An 18,629-nucleotide genomic window follows, 5' to 3' on the forward strand; every position below is an offset into this window, starting at 1 on the left:
TTCAAAGGGCTGAGGAAGGCAGGTGTCTCCAGCCCCGGTGAGCAAAGAAACCTGGTGCCTCCTGCTCCCTTTTCCTGACAGCAGGAAGGCCGTGGGGAAGGAGGATCCCACTCAATCCCACCCTTGGAGCCCTTCTCTTGGAGCCACAGCCAGCAGGCTCTGTAGCAGCCCCCAAAGTGCAGCCTTCTGCTGGCAGGAGGGGCAGGGCAACCAGGCTGAGCTTCATGTTTGCCAACAGCAAGGTCTGGCAGAAAGCAGCCTGCGCTGGTGGGGCAGTGCTTCCCTCTGCAAAGCCCCTTGAAACACCCCATGCTCCTTGCAGTCAGCAGGCAGACGGGGGGAGTTGGAACTCCAGGGATGGGTCCGAGGAAGCAGAGTCCCGCAGCCTCAGCAAGCGCAGCTGAGTGGGTGGAGTGTGGCATGCTGAGAGGGAATTGCTTTTGTTATTTCAACACAAATGAATTCAGAAAATCAGTTTCTGGTGATGTCCTGAACTCTGCCCCCAGTGTCACCAGCACCCCAGCTCTGCCAAAACAAACATGGATGCCTGGCCAAAGAAAGAAGAACGAAGCCGTCCCCAGCAGCAGCCACAGGCTCGCACCCAGCTTCACACCAGCACCTTCCTCCTTCAGACCCTGGTATCCAGGTATCCGTTCTATTTAGACAAACAACTTGGATAAAGAGTTTCACTGCAGAGCAGCCAGCTAACACCATCACACAGGGAGCACTGGAGTCCCAGCTCTCCCCTCCACAGGCAGCCCATCAGAGATGGGCGAAAACGGAGGCAATGCAGCGCAGACGGGATTGCCGGGCACTCAGCAAGGCTGGCGTTGGTTCCCAAGCAAATGCCTGGACATTTAGAATATGCATCCCGGTTGGAAGCTGCGTCAAGGGAGGCAGGAGCATCTCTGTGTCTCAGAGCTGGGGGGCTGTGAGGCATCCTGAGGGCAGCAGCTTTCATACGTGCCTAAGGATGCCCTGCCTGGCATGCATCCACTTGGACTCCTACACGTTTGGAAGATGTGTAGAGCTGATAGGGCTGATTTCTTCCCAAAATGACTCCATGAGCAGTGGAGCTGCATGACAAGAGATGATTGCTTGAATTTTGGAAACATCTTCCTGTGAGGTCTTATTTTCTCTTTCTTTCCCTTTTTTTTTTTCCTTCACGGGGGTGAGGGCACAGCATGAGCCACATGAAAAAGCCAGCAGGTCCTAGACAGAAGCTGGTGGAAAGGGGGAGAACGGGCAGTGAAGTGGATTTTATAGAGTGGGAGAGAAAAGCAAATACGGCCAAGAAAGTTAATGCCAGTGACAAATTAAGGCAAGATCAGATGGGTCAACTTAGCTGTGTATCCTAGGCTGAGAGTAATGGGAAATACTCATTTGGGGTCAGTTTGGCAAAGGCCAAACCTTATGCGAGTCCCTCAGTACAAAGGAGACTGTAGCCCCTTCCCATCCCCTGATTAGTGCCTACTCACAACCTTGAGCCGAGCTACAAGCTTTAAAATCGTGGCTCTTTCAGAGTCGGCTGGCTGCCCACCCAGCAGGGCAGCTCCCCTAGCACGCTGCTAGCAAAGTACAAAGGGACCTTTCCCGGGAGAGCTCCTGGTCTCACAGCACAGCGCAAACACCCAGGATCAAGAAAGCAAAACTTTGCTAGTTTCAGCTGGATTGATGAAAGCCTTCTGCCGCTGCTTGGGAAGTCACGGTGCACACAGCACAGCGAGCAGGTCTGCAGTGAGTCTGGGTGTCTGTGCTCCACTGCCATTTCTCAAGACATGCGTGATGGCAGAGAAGAAAAAAGGGCTACAGAGGCAGCATGCCTGTAGGAGCTGGTGTTTCTGTCTCTCCCCAGAGGGGGATGCTCAGGGTTTGGGGCTCAGAGGGAGCATGGGTTCTTTGAGTGCAGCTGCAGATCAAGCCAGTGGGGAAGGGATCCTTCAGGTATGCCCTCAGGGTTGGTTTTGCAGCTGTCTTTCACACCTACTGCCTCTTCCGGATTGCAGGGACAGAAGGAAGAGGGCTGACGTGGCCCCTCAGTCCCAGCAGTCCTACGAACACCCAGAGCGAGCTGCACGCCGTCTTCTCTGGGCTGGCAGAAGGCATGTGCCTTCACCAGGGCCGCCAACTCAGCCCACCTCTTCCTCACTCGACCTTGGCTCTGGCCTGCCCTGAGTGACCCTGCGGGGCTTGCTGCTGCAGTGACCCGGAGCCCTTCCAGCCATACTTAGCGAGGTTAATATTCATCTCCCACGGGGCAGTTGCTGAGTGACTCCCACAACGTGCCATGTGATGAAAGCCCAGGTCAGGGCAGCTCTGACCCTGCCACCAGCCACCCAGAGCTCAGTCGGCAGAGAAAGAGCAAGCTTCCTGTGGCCGTGCTGGTGACAGACCCTGAGCCTCCAGCGCTGGGGGCTGAGGAGCTGCAGCACTGTATGGGCACCTTCAAGACCTGTGAGACCATGTCCGTGCTGTTCCCTGAGCAGTCTCTTCTTTGCCCAGCGAACGAGACCGATGCTGCTGCCCACCTAAACACTGCCTCAGCAGAGCAAAGGGGACTTGGGCTGCTTGGCCCCAATGTGAGGATCCCCCAGCCCGGGGAGCAGGGGCACACAGCACCCCTGGTCATCAGGCTGCTGACGAAGGAAGCGTCCCAGAGGTTCCCGGACAAAACACATCGGGTTCAGAGTGACGCTGCTCAGCCGACTGCTCATCTGGCTGCTCGCCCAGGAGGCAAAGAGGGAGCCTGCTGCTGTAGCAGGCACAGTGGTATATCTAAGGCAGGGTTTTGCCGGAGAGAAAGAGCGAGAGGGTCACCTGCCGGGTTGTATTTCAGCATCGCACACTGGTTTAGTCTCTTATCCCTTGCTCTGCAGCACACCCCCCAGCACAAAGGATTTGACACCAGGTGATTATCTGAAACTGGAGACACATGATGTTGGTGCATCTCTGGTTACAGATATTATACCCAAGCCTTTGCTCGTACTGATCATGAGCATGTTACCCTGTGGTTTGTTTTTTTGTTTGCTTACATAATTAATGCAGTGAAATGAAAATACTGCCCACATAACTGTGAGGATGTCTGATGCCCAAACATAACTATTATTCTGTTTTAAGGTGACAGTTGCGTGAGGTAGTCTTCCCTTTTAATTATTCATGTCTTGAACATGGCGTAGTTGCACACATCTGCTTGGGGCTTCTCCGATTATTGACTATTGGATCTGAAGCCTCCCCGAGGTCAGAGTAGAAATATTCACCAACTGCCTGAACTACACAGATGTTGCACATCTGTTTGACAGTGTTTACTATTTGCAGGACTGTTTTAAATAAATAACACTTTCAATCTGTAAATTTGTCGTCTTGGTCAAGATGGGTTCCCCAAGCTCTGCTCCTATGGCAGGAGGAGAAGGGAAGAAGCAAAAAAGAAGAAAGGAGGAGAGAAGCAAGCAGGCAAGAAAGGAAGAAAGATGGAGATGGGGAGCCAAACTGAGCTGCATGCTATCCCACAGTTTATTAACATTTGATTAGCATAATGAATATTCAGCCCCATTATGATCTTATTGTTCCTCTTTGCATAGTATGTTAAGTATGAAAAGTTTCTTCTATGGGTTTTTTCATTGCAAATTTGGCCCCTGGAGAAATGATTTCTCCTTATCAAGAGTCTAAGACTAAGGATTACGCAAAAAAAAAAAAAAAGGAAAAGGAAAATATGCTGCAAGACTGTTCTTTGCGTGCCTCATAAAATCCAAAGCCAAACAATTTCTGTCATACAACTGTAACTTACAGGGGACTGTTGACCAGGGTACGGTTTTAAAATATGTGTGTGCTCTGCGTCTGTTGTTATCTTTATATGGCAGTAGCCCTACATTTCAATGCGTCAATATCTAACCCACCGGTTAAATTTATTTTGAAGATTATTTAAGAGGTGGATGTCAAACTGAAATGGCACCGTCTTGGAGTCAGGCCAACTTCTGCGGCTGAAATGCATATGAGCACCCGCGCCCCTCTCAGCCTCGCCATTTGCCCCTGAGGCAGAGCTGGAAGGAGATGCGGGGAATTGCTCCTGAAAGCTCCTGGCTCCCGGGATGACGGCGGGACGCCGCGCGGCACCTCAGAGTGGCCAGGTGGGCTCTCCCTTGGTGCTGCCCGGGGGAGGCCCCTGGCATGGCCGCCCTGCAGCCGGGACCAGCCGTTGCTCAGTAAATCATCCAGACCGTGGGAGGGACGGAGGGGGGAAGGAAGAGGAACCGCAAGCGTTGATTTATTTTTTTAAAGCCCTGGCACTCGGGCTTGGGGTGGCCAGGGCCCCACACGGCAACCTTTGGTCTGGGGAAGGCTGTGCCACACTCCCATTGCCCACAACAGGGGCCACAGGTTGCCCACCGTCCCCCACCACTGCACAGGGGTCCTGATGGACCCGCTCCTTCATAGGGGAGAGGGACCCACATTGCGTGATGGTGGCCAAGCACGTGGCTGGTGCACGGGCAGCTTTATTGTGGGATGGAGGGGGTGGCACCTCGCACCCCTCAGCCCTGCTCCCCGCCATTGCCCCGGCCGGGAAGCAGGGGCTGGAGCCCTGCACTGGGGAGGTCTCTGGTCGGTTTTCTCTTCATATCAATGGACTCGCTCGGGAGAAAAAAAAAAACAGGAGCGGAGGAGCAGCTCGCCAGTGGCAGCCGGAGGGGGCCGCGGGGGCCCGCCGCCAAGGCAAACAAGGAAGCCACCTGATGTGACCGGGGTCAGATAAGAGAGCCGTCACTTCAGGAGCAGGTGCTTCCTGCGCCGCGCACCCGGCCCGGCCCACTGCCCGCTGCCTGCCCGCTGCCCGCTGCCTGCTGCCCGCTGCCCGCTGCCCACCGCAGGCAGGCACCCGCGTTTGCTGGGCTCGGCCCCACATCTCCCCCTGGGAGCGTGGGGTCTCGCAGGGAGGGGATGGCCGCACACCACCGACATCTCGGGGAGCGGGTGAAGGAGGGTTGCTGCAGCAGGGAGCGGTGGGGATGGCTGGCCGGGGACGCTGCTCCTCCTGGCCTCACCCGCAGATGGGGAGTGTGAGAGGGGTTGCTGGAGGCACCCCAGAGAAGGAAACTGGGGGTTTGAAGGGCATCTGGCATGTCTCTCCACCCTAAACATGAAGTGAACTTTGTAAGATGCAGAGCCTGGGCTGGGAGAGCCTGGGGATGGTTTTTGTACCTGCAGGGTCCAGATAAAACCAACCGAGGCCTTCAGGAGCTGGTTTCCCTCTTCTTTATGCAGCTGAAGCCTAGACCCCAGTGCAGGGGATGACCTTGCCTGGAGGTGCCCCGGAGAGACCCAGGTGCATGAGGGGGCTCCAAGGGCACCCAGAGCCAGGCCCCCCCAAGCCTCGGACAGCCCACAGCGTCCCCTGCCCGAAGGCAAGGCAGGGGGCTGGCTGCCAGGGGCCCTGCAGCCAGCAGGAGGATCTGCAGCAGGGGTACGTGGTGCACCGTTTCGTGACATTAGCCTCCTCTGCTTGCAGCAGTATAGGTGATATTAATGAGGAAGGATGAGGTCAGCACTTCTTTTGGGGTCCATGTGTCAGCTGTACTTCAGCAATTCTGCTCTTCGTTTACTGCCATCTCTCTTTTTTCCCTCCTGGTAAAGCCACATTTACTGGAGAACATGGCTCCCCCATCCCTTTGAACGTACTGAAATGTTTCCAGACCTGTCTGAAGATGAAAGGAGGGATTAAATAGGAAACCCAGAGGGTGTTTTTCCCTTCCCTGTGCACAGCCAAGATGGGAACACCAGCGTTCAGGCAGGAAGCTGCGGCCAAGTCTGGTTGGGAAGGTTGTGCAGCTATGTGGTCACCCTGTGCCGTGGTCTGTAGCGCACGCCGCACAAAGCAGTGACAGACCAGGGGCTGCATGGCCCAACAAGCCATGTCCTCGCTCTCCCCTCTAGGAAATCCACAGCTGATAGAAAATGTATGGGGAAAGAGGAATGTGTTTGGGAGCATATGCAGTGCAGCTCCCCCCCCGACATAGGTATGTGATGTTGTCCTTGAAGACGTGGAAGAGAAGCAGGCCACAGAGAACAGCAGGCAGCATCTCCTAATGAGCTGTTCTTCTTAACTGGGCAGAAAGTGACTGATGACAGCCTTTTGTTTAACAAGTTAGCATTTTACCATGCCACTTTCTAGTAATAAGATCCGTAGTCTCCTAGAAATGGGCAGAAGGGCCGCCAGGAGGTAAACCTGGTCCCACCCATGACTAAAGGTGGGCTCCAGCCTGTCAAGCTTATGGTTGGTTTTGTATGAAAAGGTAAGAAAGCATTTTCATGAAGAATGTTTACAAATGGCTACAGGAGAACTCAAGGTTTGAACACCATGTCTATTCCCCACTGATTTGCCCTGTGAATTTGCATAAATCCTCTTTGCAAAAGAAAGGGGATAAAATAGTAACTGCCTACTGTAATGTAGTGGTTCCAGGCTTCACTGATCACTTACTGTGGCAGATAAATATGCGACTCATTGTGAATGGGAGAGGAAAGTTTTTCAGAGGTGAACGGGTTAATGCTATAAAGCTCTGTGAGAGCCCTGGGTGATTAATTAGCACGAGACGAAGTAGCAGAACAGGGCAGAGCTGAGAGGAGATTTGTACCTGAGGGCTCTCTACTGGCTGATGAGCAAGCAGATCAGAAAGGCCAGATGTAACCATTACAAATACGATTGTACTTAGAATGTCAGAAATTTCCAAAACAGGCAGAAAGGCCATTGTATTCCAAATAGTGCTCAAATGCCACGTCACTCGGGAAGCCCTGCATGTATCCCTCTGATCACGCAGGCACATCAATGGCATCTCTGCTGGATCATGTTTCCTAAGGGGTCTACTTCAGCTCTAGAGCATGCTATTTGCCTTGGAGAGCCTTGGGGGGCCAGCAGCTTGCTCTATCAACCCATCAGCAATGCACGCTGTATGCATCTCTTCCTGGGGGTGGGCTAGCTAGTTCTGTGTCTGAATGTACTTTTTGATATCAAGTTCTGGTTGAAAGACTTTCCCTCTGAAGGCATGCAAGTTCAGTGTCCTCTCTGCAACCAGCTTTAGGAGCGTGACAGCACACACTGCGCAGAAGAAAACTTCCAGAGGGCACATCATATAACATAGCACAGGGCAGAGGCACCTAAGCACACTCCAAATGTATAAACGTTGGTCAAAATGCAGTCTAAGGGAATGAGCTTAGGGTTGACTCTGGGCAAATGGACTCACCCAAGATGGAAGCCCCAGCCTTCTCACCCTTGGTCTGAGGAGAGTCTTCTCCAGCCTAGCTTTCCATGCCTGTCCCTTGCTCTAAACCTCCGATGCTTTGGTACCTGATACCCCTGGCTGTGCTATCTTCCCCTCACAGTCTCTCCTTTAAAGAGTTGCTCCTGTCTATTATCTGTGGTCGCTTCCTTTTTGCTCCGTTCCCAAACACCAGGTCTATTCTTGGAACGTCCGGCTAGAGCGCTTGTATTGACGTCAAAATTACTCAACAGTTATTGTCAGGAAGGACTTGATTTGCATTTGAATAGGGTGGCTTTTTAATGTCTCAGAAATAAGATGCTGTTGGGGACAATGTCTGGAAAGATTCCCCAAGGTAAATGTAAGGAGGCAAACTGCATGCATGTCTCTTCTTCTAAGGACTTCTCTGGTGAAGTAAGGGTGGGGAAAAAAACCAACCTGTGTAGAGTGGAAGAGTATGGCTGCTTTCTCCAGAAACCCCCTTCCTGCACTCTGTCCTCAAGGCCTGGCAGGGAGAGCACAGTGCTGCTCCAGCTTCCTGCCAGGGAGGAACTGCAGAGCTCACAGGCCCTCTTGAAAATACTGTGGCAAATGTGAACCAGTCACCCGTGGATGTTCCCGAGGAGGAGGGGAAACGGAGGTTTAATGGGGATTTTCCTGTTAAATAAATGACCAGCGTCGTTCTCTCTTTTGCCACCAAGAACCTGGGTTTGGATGCACCTTGGTCAGTCTGTCTCCCTGAATGGTTCCCCAGGTAAAGGGTGGGCTGGGGATCTGGAGGTCTCGGCAACAGGATCCCTATATCAACACTCAAACCTGGGACTGTGAAGTCTCCTCAGCCTTTCACATGCCTGAGGAGTCGGTGTTATGTCCCTTGCTGTTTGCTGTGTGGCTGATGCCTCAGATGAAATCTTAACACCATGGTCTTGTCTGTGCATGAGTGTTAAGACAGCCAGTTATCAACACGCTCAGTGAATCTAATGAATGCAAATCATAACTTAAAGTTTGCTAGCTAGCTTCCTAGCTAGCTTGCTGGCCCGCTGCAGGGAAAACGCTAACTCAGCCCATGGGACAGGATTTTAAGCTTTATCCGATCAGGGGGTTTTTTATTACACTCATGCCTAGGTTTTATCACATTCACATAGCTGGATGTCCAGTGCTTTTGTCTGATTGTAAGTAGAAGGTTTCTCAGCAGCTATAAACTGAAATGCCCCTTCTCTATCCACTGTAGGAAACAGGGTGCTGTTCTGCTGCTGTCAGTTCCCTGTGAGGCAGGTTGTCCTTTAATGCAGATATCCTCACATATGGTGAAAGGGAGCATGGGGACACACAGGGCTACATGAATTAATACTGCCTATCTAATATCCTGGGCTTTAGTCTCTCTAGTATTAGAAGTTTCCGACGTGCGGAACGCGAATGGATGAGGCTGCTCTTCTGCAGGGGAAGATACATCCTGGGACTCACCCAGGCAGCTCTGGTCCATGGTGTGCTCGTTTTTAAGCAGTTGTGCCACTAGAGGTTGGGCTTTTGGCTCTTGCATGATCACTTGATTTTGCTGTGCCCCGTCTCCCCACCTGTGAGATGGGGATGACGTTTCTGCCTTACTTCATGAGAAGAGAGGGATCTGTGAGGATTCTTGGACACAAGAGTAATAGATGCCTTGTAAGTACCTATGGCCAATAGAAAGCAGCTTCAGATAGTACCTGTGTGCAGCCTGAGATGTCACAGGCAGCTTTTCCCAGAAAGCAAGCTGCGACCAGGGTGCTGAGCAGCTCTTCAGAGCTGTCCTAGGGCTCTGCACCCTCCCTAGACGTCCAGCTCCAGTGTCTCCCTTGCTGGGACTGCCCAGATCACACTGTTGGGGTAACCAGACGTGAAAATCAAAGCTCAGCTTTTCTGTTCCAGCTCTTCCCTGCTCCTCACCCAGCCCACTTCAGCAATGTACTCAGGGCAACGAGCCAAGGCCTTATTTTCTATCATGCTGTTACCAAGAAGGACGTGAAGCTTTCCAAGCTCAGGCTGATTGCATGTTTGTGCTGAACAGTGCCACTGTTTACAGATAAACAGACCACAGTCCCATCCGTGCGCTGTGCGCAAAGCAGCGTGGGCTGGGCTGACGTCCTACTGCACCTCCCATGTCTTCCGCTCGCCCTCCTTTCCACCTCTGGAGGTATTGCTACGTCTGTTTTCCCAAGTGTCTCTGGGGAGGTGAACTTTAAGTCCTGCCTAAATTGTGCAGGACTTGCTGGCAGAGACACTGCCTCGACCTGTTGTCCAGCCAGACCCGCCAGGCTGTGTCCGCAGTCAGCACTGCCCATGAGGACGGCAGGAGCGTGCCCTTGGCAGCGGGAGGACTGGTGCACCCACGGGGTTGCAGGATTTCCAACTGCAGATGCCAGTTCAGACCCACGAGGGACACCAAAATCAATGCCACCGTTCAGTTAGCAGGCAAGAGTCAACCAGCCTTGCTCAGAGCAGCCGCTCCTTTGGAAGCCCCTCTTGCAGGGACAGCAGGAACACATGCTGGGGGGCAAGTGGCAGGCAATGTCTCCACCACCAAAGGAATGCTCCAAGGAAGGACCCTTCCTCTGGCGCCAGGAGGAAGTTAATAGCTTGTACGTGACGGAGGACACTGCCGTGCTGTGGGAGTGGGGTATCTCTGGCACACCGAGTCACCCAAGTGCCTTAGCTAGCCTTCCCTGGCCTCCCTAGGTTGACTACTGCTTGACTAGATGCCTTCAAGGCAGCTTGATGAGGAAAATCCCTGTGGTAGGGGAATAAAAGCACATTCCCAGCTAAAAGCTCCATGCTCAGCCCAGCTTGCAGGGGAAGGATCCCAAACTGCTCATGCCAAACACATCTGACTGGCTAGACTCAGCTCCCGCTTGCAGTATCCCTGCCATCCTGTGGAAAATGCACACAGCTCGCTGACCCATCCCATCCTTAATGTCTGTTTTGCTAATCCATGCTGTGTCAGCAGCTGCAAATGCTGGGCCATGAGACATCGCACAGCCTAGTATATGCCGCGTAGCTGGGAAACCTTTACTGCTTGCTAAATCAGATCTTCTTGTTTTATTGCAGGCCAGAGAGCTTCTCATTCCTAACCTCTTCCTGTGCTTTTTCCTTGGTAGCTGTGTGTCATGTGCACAAAGTGCAGTGCTGTCAGACTAACCACATGCAAAATGTCAGGAGGAGGTTTCATTGTGATTTACCCTCTTTAATAGCAAGAGACAGTAGCTCTGTCTCAGTTTTATATGTAGGAAGTGAGCACGCCCCATACCAAAGGCAGAACAAGGCATGCTTCACCCCTCCACTGTGACGGGTCGGCAGCAGGCAGATGGTGTGAGCACCCTGACTCATGGTTTGCAGCTGGGGACGGGAGCTGAGCCTAAATTTGGTTTAGCTCACCCAGCTGGGGCCTGGCGGGGCTGACACGATACTGCTGCGAAGAAGCTGACACCAGCAGGGTCTGCGCTGGTCCAGACGCAGAGGGCTTGAGGGGAAGGTCACGTTTCTGGGCCCCCAGCAAGGTCCGAAGGGACATCGCTGGGGGAAATCCTGCTGCAGCCTGCACTGGCACTGGAGCCAGTGGCGGGGAAGTTCAGGCAGCCAAAGTTCCCACCGCCACAGGCAGTGTTCTGTGTGCCAGGACAGCCGAGGAGCCCAATGGGGTGAAAGCCAGCAGGATGGTGCTGGAGCAGGGGAAGGCAACAGGGGTGAGCGTCCAAGGAGAACCATAAGTGGGCGAGGGATGTTCACTAGCGTATGCCATGGAGAAACCAAGAGGTGCCCCAATTCCACTGCAGCTCATGGTCCCCTGCACATTTGCCAAACCTTCCCAACTAGGATTGCAAATACAAGTTTGGGATTTGAGGGTTTTAATGTAACGTGCCAAAGCAAGCAAACTCAGCACATCCTGGAAAAAAATATGTTGCACCTTTTTGCTTAGGAAGGTGAAACTAGCGCCCAGGGGAGAGTTCCAAACACTGCAAGAAAATTTTTGTCTGTGGTTTGATAGCTCACTGTTGGCCAGATCACTTGCTGATCGAAAGCCTGAGGCTATTGGCAAGCCAGTGAAATTGTGTGTATTAATCCACTTGAAGATCGTGCCCAGTGAAAGTCGGGATCTCAGAGCCTAGTTATTTTCTTACTGAGTGCTAGTGTAAATCAGTTAGTCTGAGCTCACCTGAGTGACATGAATAACAGTTGAATGAAAGGAGAATTAGACATGAAGGAAAAGAAGAGTCATCTACTGGCCGTGCCATTTTATACCAGCCGAACATGAAACTCATAACTCTGGAAGTGTAGGATAAGCACTCTTTGGAGTAATTAATTTATAGAACAGTGGAGAGTAGTTTGTAGACGTTCAAATATCTTCTGGGCACACCGCCAAAAGCATGCACTGAAGACTGGATTCTTCAAAGGTTGCCTGAGTCCAAACCAGGCTCCAAGTGTCTGTCCTGGTGGCTCTTCACCAGTGCTCTGTACTGTCAAGCCCCAGGCCATTGCTTTTCCTTCTCCAGCACAGCTTAGGGTAGGGATTCCCTCAGCTGGTCTTTTTGGCTAACCAATGTCTTGGATAATGCTAGTTATTTAACTTTCCAAATTTGTGAGGAAGGCTAGCAAATTATTTCTTATGAGCAACAACAATGAGCGATTTCCTCCATCCTGTGCTCTCTTTGATGAATATTTTTGAAAACGTGGTCAACGTCTGATCTTCCAGGTCAAAATTCAGGCTGCTTTTCCTTTAACTTTGCCCCAATCACTCCTTTGCCGCCCACAAGAAGCAAACTCTGCAAAACTCTGAAAGGCAGCTGGACGCGTGTTGCATTCAGCCTTTCTCGGTACTGCTGACTACAGCAGTGCTCTCCCAGGGTTCATGAGCTTTTCTCCAACTGCACTGAAAGGTTCAATGGATTTACTGGTGAATCCACTATCACAAACTTTTAAGCAGGCTTTCAACTAGTGCATTTAATTTTTTAACTTGCATCTCCCACTTCTTCACTTACAATGCAAGCCATTTTGTAGGCACTAGGCCTTTTGTGTTTGCATGCTTAGTGTCTCTTGTGCGTGCTCTCCCTACCTCTTTTTCTGACCTTATAGTATTATTAGTGTCCCTCCTTGTTCATTATTAGTGAATCACTGTAAACATTTCTGCTAGAACCAAAACTGGCTGAAAATGTTCTGAAAATGTTTATTTTTTGTGTGTGCAAATGATGATTCATTAAAAATAAAGGTTTGCAGAGCTGTTTGAGTTCCTGGATACTCTATGGGGTAGATTTCTCAAGTCTCTGATGAAAACTAGCTGTAAAACCTACATCTGTTTTACCTAACTGGGAGGTGCTTTTTAAGTTCCTGGGTCCATGGAGCCCAGGTACTCTGGACTGCGCTGACCTGCTCCCCTCTGCCATGGTCTGCTTTTGGTGGGACAGACCAGCTGGGCTGTGTCCAGCTCTGCTCCTCGTTGCTCCCTGCAGCTGGGGGATGAGGAGCCCAGGGCACACTCCGACCCACTCAAGCCCTTCAGTCTCTCCAGTTGCATCTAAACTCTTCTCAGATTAGTAAATAGGCTAGCAGTTGGGAGGTTGGTGCATTCACCAGAGATAACCTCATGAAAGGACATGAACCCAGATCTCAGTCCCACATACGTACCTGTTCCCATTTTTGTGTTGAGGCGAGAGAAAGGAAAGAAGGAATTGGGTTCTTTCTCATTATGTTTTTCCAAAGGTCTCATCTTTCTGCTAACACAAATAGGAATAATAGCATTTTTTGAAATCTCAAATATTTTCACAGGAATGTGACAAACCCTGCTTTTGTCTGTCTCCAGTTCACACCTTGCCAGTGGGAAAATTATTTTACTATTGGCTTCCTCAGCAGAGAATTAAATTTCTGTAATGTCATTATCTGTGAGAGTCTCTTGTCACCTCTCACACTGATACTGCTTTGCTCTTTTCTTTGAACAGGCATTTTTCTACCTCTCTTTCCTGAGTGCTCCTCCTAGGGCTTGCTGTTTGATTTCTTTCCTTACTTTCACAGAGTCCCCCATATTTTCAGTCAGCTCTGCTTTGCCTTTCCTTCTCAGGAAATCACCTAGACTTACCAAGCTGTCGCTGATACTGTCATGCAGGAGGGAGTGTGACACATGCGTACTTCTTGCTGACTTCTTGAAGTGGCTTTAGGTCTTGCAGCAGCTGAAAATTCAGTCTGATTTGAAATCATTGCCCCAATGTCCTGTCTATTAACCTTTTGCTGGCAGTTTTCCTGAAGCTTTGAAGTGTTTTGTTCCCCTTAAATTTCACCTCATTTTGCCATATATAAACTGCAGACACTTCTGAACCCAACTCGGTGTGAGCTCTGATAACCTGGACAGCTGATGTAAAGCCATTTCAGTACACGAATGGCCAATCTGGGTTCTGCCCGCTCCAGCTGGAGAACTCCAACATAACCCTACTTTAGGAGTACATTTGGGGAAAACAGTGTTTGACAAGTTGTGACGCTCCTTCCAGACATACCTGTCCCAGCTCTCTGAGACTGTTGTGCCAGGTTGTTCCTTCCACACCACTGTTAACATCTTCAGCTTTGTAATTCATGTCCCTATTACCGAGCAGATGTCCTGCTTAGGAATATTGTCATTCAGGCTGTGCATCACGCTGTAGGGTTAGTTTCTGATCTTCTCCTCGGAGCAGGCTTCAAGTGTGCCCCATTCAAAATGGCCATTTTCTTGAAACTGCTATGAAAGCCAGCTCCGAGTAACCAGATACAGGTTAGCTCCCCATTCAAGATCAGCTTGGTGCCTTGGAAGTCCAAATGGACGCTGAGCCTTAGGCACAGCAACTGTTTCATCTCCCAGTAAATTATGACCTTTTTTTCATTTTTTATCACATTGACATTAATTTACTTGTGCGATATCAAGATCTAATGTGTTTACTTCTGACTCTACTGAGTGAGCAAGGTCTGAATGGGAATGGGTACCCCCCCAAAGTCCTCTCCTTCCCTAGAGGAGCTTGTTGCCGTTCAGGGCTGAGCCCTGCGCTGGGCTGGTGCTGCATGCTCTGGCACTTGCCAGGTGCCTCCTTCTCCAGGAGGCAACACTGCCAGAGGCCCTGCGAGAGCGCAGTGTGCCCAAAAACGCGCATGGGAAGAGACAGCCCGCATGTGGTGCTGCAAATGCCGTGCTTTGGAGAATTCAGCACCTCGACAGTTAACACCAAACGTACAGTTCACAACCCCCTGTTGCCTTCCAAGTGTGGCTAATCACTCACAACCCTCCCTGGCCCTCCCGCCATTGACGTGGCCATTCTCTTTATAGCTCTACTAGAGCTTGTTCAAGTTTCTGTCAGAACCAGAAACATGCCACACGCTGCTCTAATCCCTTTAGCAGCGCACAGACTCAAGCAGCTCTCCAATAAAAGGGTGAGTGCCACCCCTGAACTTCTCTAATTCGTCACAGTCAACAGGATTTTTTCCCCTCTCTTTCACAGAACAGCAGTAACTTAACAAGCCTTTGATGAGCCGGCTGGTCCCTGTCGCATCTACAGGCTGATGAAAGTGCTGAGGGCAGCAGCGGACAAGGGATGCTCAGCTACAGAGAGCGAAAACAAGCTTCCCTCTTAGCTGTCCCCATCATCCCACAGCAGAGGGAGAAAAGGAGGAGTGAGGAGGAGATCTTTCCCAAACTGCCTCATATCACCCCTCCAGGCTCCCCCTAAACACAGGTTGGGTACTTCTGTATCCTGGAAGGCAAGAGGCCACCCGCTTCCCTCCATCTCCATCCTCTGGCAGCATGGTGGGAAGTAAAACGTCCTCGGTCTGGTTCTGTCATGCTGGCAGAGCAGCAGGGCCTGGGACTCCCCAGGTCATCCCTGTTAGGTTTACAATTTGTAAACGCTTAGACAGATGGGCCTGGCTAGTTCCACAGAAATGCCATACAGGATACAGCAGGGGCCCTGCTGAGCAACATATTTTTTCCTCTGCGCCTTGCAAATCACAGCCAGCAGTGAGTACGAGCAGGTTTTTTTCCTCTTGTGTTTAGGAAATCTCTCTGCTGCGGCTGGTGAAGAAGGAAGAGCTGAGTGTGCTTTGGGTGTCAGCATGAAGGTGCCTGCTTAGCTTGGAGCCACTTCTCAGGTACATGAAATAACGTAGCTCACAAACTCAGCCAGCAAGACCCTCGTGTTCAGGGAAGGCACAGTGATCCCAAACAGCTTCCTGAAAGTAGAAGGGGCTGTGGGCTCACTCTGCCCAAAGTCCTGCTAAAGGTACCACCATTTGCATGTGTGTTTGTGGCAACACATGTGCTCATCAGCTGTGAGTAACCGGTGGGATGTCTGGAAGGCTGCGGCTAGGTTTTATGAGGCCATGCATGAAGCCCCATCTGTGCTCCTTGCACCAGTCCTGTTGACCCTCATCACCTGCCAGTCTTTGCCATCTCCTTTCTGCCTGGCAAACCCTTCAGGCTCATCTAACTCCCCTCACCTGCCTGTGAGCCTTGGTGGCTTTAGGGGAGAAGACAGAAGGTGAAGCTCAAGAACAAATTTCCCTGTGGGTTAGGGGGAAAGAGCAGAAAAAGAGAGCGCAGAAACCTCCCTGGGTGAAGTTGCTTCTCCAGGTGCACGTAGACGTGTAACCTCTGCAGGGCCAGCCAGGGTGCCCAGGGCACAGCTGGGTGACAGCCTGCCCAGGAGAAGGGCAGTGGCCACAGGCCAGGCTGCTCTCTGCTAACCTAGGTCACACAGACCTGAGGTTCTCACTACCGGTATCTGGGCCACAGAGGACATCCGCTTGTGTGTATGTGGCAACATGCACTTGCTTAGTTCTGTTTGGGGTCACTTGCCCAAGTAAGCATGTGAGCAGCACTGCAGCCTGTCCCTGTGGGATGCCACTTTGGTACTCCTCTCTATCAGTACATGTACACACACATACACACACATTCTTTACTGCATCCAGATATGGCTGTGTCAGTTTTTAATCCACCCACGCCACGTCTCAGCTTGCCAGGGAGTCCCTCCAGGGGCATTTGGTGCTCCCCACAAAGCACAGTGGTGACGGGGGCCGCCTCTTGCTCTGCAACTGCCATGGCCCCACTCGTGTGTGTGTGCATCTGCGTGGGTGCATAGGTGTGTCACAGGAGTGGCCGAGTGGCTGTGAGCCTGTTGAGGCGTGCACTGAGAGTCTGTGTAGCACCCAGGAACCAGGGACAAGGGTGGCTCCGAGGACACACACCGGTTTCTCAGAAACAGCAATGCAAGTTCCACTTTCAAGCACTGTCAAGTCCATTCTAAGGGTCTAGAAAGGATTGTGCACGCACACGCTATGTTTATTAAATACACATGCAGTTTAACACCAGTCAGGATGGCTCTTTTCCTTTCAGGATGGTGACCCTGATGAAACCCTACAGGAGGGAGATCTGAGTCATGAGAGCTTCTCATGGAAACTTAACTTCCTGGCCTCCTTTTTGCTGTGCACTGAGAACAGAAGATGAACTAAGGCATGGTGGAGGGAAGCTGCAATAGCATGAGCTCTCTGGAGCATGATAAGCAGTTTTCATTCCTATAAAACATGCGGTCTTCCAGTATCTGTAGTCTTTCCTGCTTCTTATTTCTCCCCTTTGCCCTCCTCACTCCCAGCCCTCCTCAGGGAGCAGCCTGTGGTCTTTGGTCACACATCCATTCAGCAACTTGCACTGTCCCATCATTTATAATTCTTAGACACACAGGCTGCCACTTTCACATACGGAAATTCCCAAAGGTCAGAGGAGGGAAATGGTTAATTCCTTTTATTCAATGCCTAACCTCCCCCCTCATCCCCCACTTCCCACCCCCACCCTGTGTGAACAGGAAGCTTGAAAAGGAAAAGCTTTCTGAATCCAGCAGCTGGGAATGGAGGAATCCTGGAACTTTATGCTGCAGAAGCTCAGAGACAACAATAAAGGTTTCCCCCCCATCCAAAGAGCAAGTATATATATAAAAGGAGTTATCTCTTCAAACAAACACATGGGGGATGGGAGGGGTCAAAATCCCAGCAAGCAAGTGCTGAATTGGCTAAAGCTCTAGCGACATGGGGAGACCTGCCTGTATCACAAGCCCAGTAAGCTGGAAAAGCTAGGGAGAAGCCTAGCCAGGTGGTGCTCATACAGGTGTGATTTGCATCTTGCTCATGTCTTGTTTGCATTGCTGAGAGGTACAAGTCCAAAAACCACTCTTTCAAATGCTAAGTAACATGGAGTGGATGTGAAGGTAGCGTGCAGGGATGTTGCTCTCTTTCTAAGACCAGCCCCAGACAGCAGCTTGCAGCCCTTTCAGGTGGGGAAATCGGGGTAACTGAAATTTGAACTACCTTTGGATTTTTGCCAGCCTGAGTAGGAAGATGAGGATGAGGATGATTTGCTTAGAATGTACCGGAGTGCCTGCGAGGACTAACGGGAAGCCAGACTCGTGCCCCAAGGGCTTTACTCACTAATTGAAAGCAGGAGCCTGTTAAAACAACTTTCCAAGAGTCTGGCACTGCAGAGCACATGCCTATGCTTTTGACACTGTGGTAGAGATTCTTAGAGATCCTGATGGAGAGTGTTAGGATGCCACAAAGTTTCAATGAGTAACGTGAACAAATAATCATCCGAGAGGCAAAGATAACAAGCCTAGTCACGTACTCTGCACTGAGGGTGAAAGAAGAGTGAATTTGGCATGAAGAAGGATTTGGAAAATATCCTCCCACTTCCAGTGCACGTAGCCCCAAATTAAGGGTCTTTGAGCCCGATGGTCAAAAGGAGCTGCTAAAGTTATTCCTGTGCCCTCTCTGTGAGTGACCACACGCACTTGCCCATATGCAAGCAGGAGCACACCTCTGGCAGGGTATGGGACCAATCTACAGCTTTACAGGAGTGCAGATGCTTTCAGTGGAGTTTCACCCTGCGAAGATGGAGTCTGCTGCTGTGACTCAGACCTGCTGCAACATGCAGCGAACCTGGGCACCACGTCCCTTAAGCCAACTCAAACATGATCAGCTGTAGGTTTTATTTCAGAGACTAAATCGAGGCGCACTCAGATTCTGTAGCCTGCCACCGGAGTGATGCAAGCAGGAGCAACATAGCCTGGCAGCTTTATCAAAAGTAATTACTGCTTAAGAAGCCTGCTCTAGGCTAGCTCGGATGAGCACTGGCAGTTACATGGCAACAGGAGAGGCAGGGACCTTGCGTTTTATTTCTCTGCTGATCCCTTGAACAAACTGTGTCACCGCTCCGTGGGGATGTGGCGAGTTGAGGGCTCCTTGGAGGAAAGAGATACCCGGACCGATGCTATTCCACAATCTGGAGGGCACAGCCCACCCGAGGGGTGCCCTCCTGTTCACAGCGCTTTGCTGTTTTGCCTTTCAAGACCTCAGGAAAAT

At 51.1% G+C, this 18,629-nt stretch overlaps 1 long non-coding RNA gene across 1 annotated transcript; it reads left to right on the plus strand.

The window, feature by feature from the left end:
- The first annotated feature begins 14,587 nt into the window (after positions 1–14,587).
- On the plus strand, positions 14,588–16,810 carry LOC140653051 (uncharacterized). The gene is made up of 3 exons (XR_012043014.1): positions 14,588–14,657; positions 15,277–15,371; positions 16,615–16,810. It is a non-coding gene; the product is annotated as an uncharacterized lncRNA (long non-coding RNA).
- The last annotated feature ends 1,819 nt before the right edge of the window (positions 16,811–18,629 follow it).

This window comes from Ciconia boyciana, chromosome 6 (assembly GCF_034638445.1).
Source record: "Ciconia boyciana chromosome 6, ASM3463844v1, whole genome shotgun sequence".
Classification (NCBI taxonomy): domain Eukaryota; kingdom Metazoa; phylum Chordata; class Aves; order Ciconiiformes; family Ciconiidae; genus Ciconia; species Ciconia boyciana.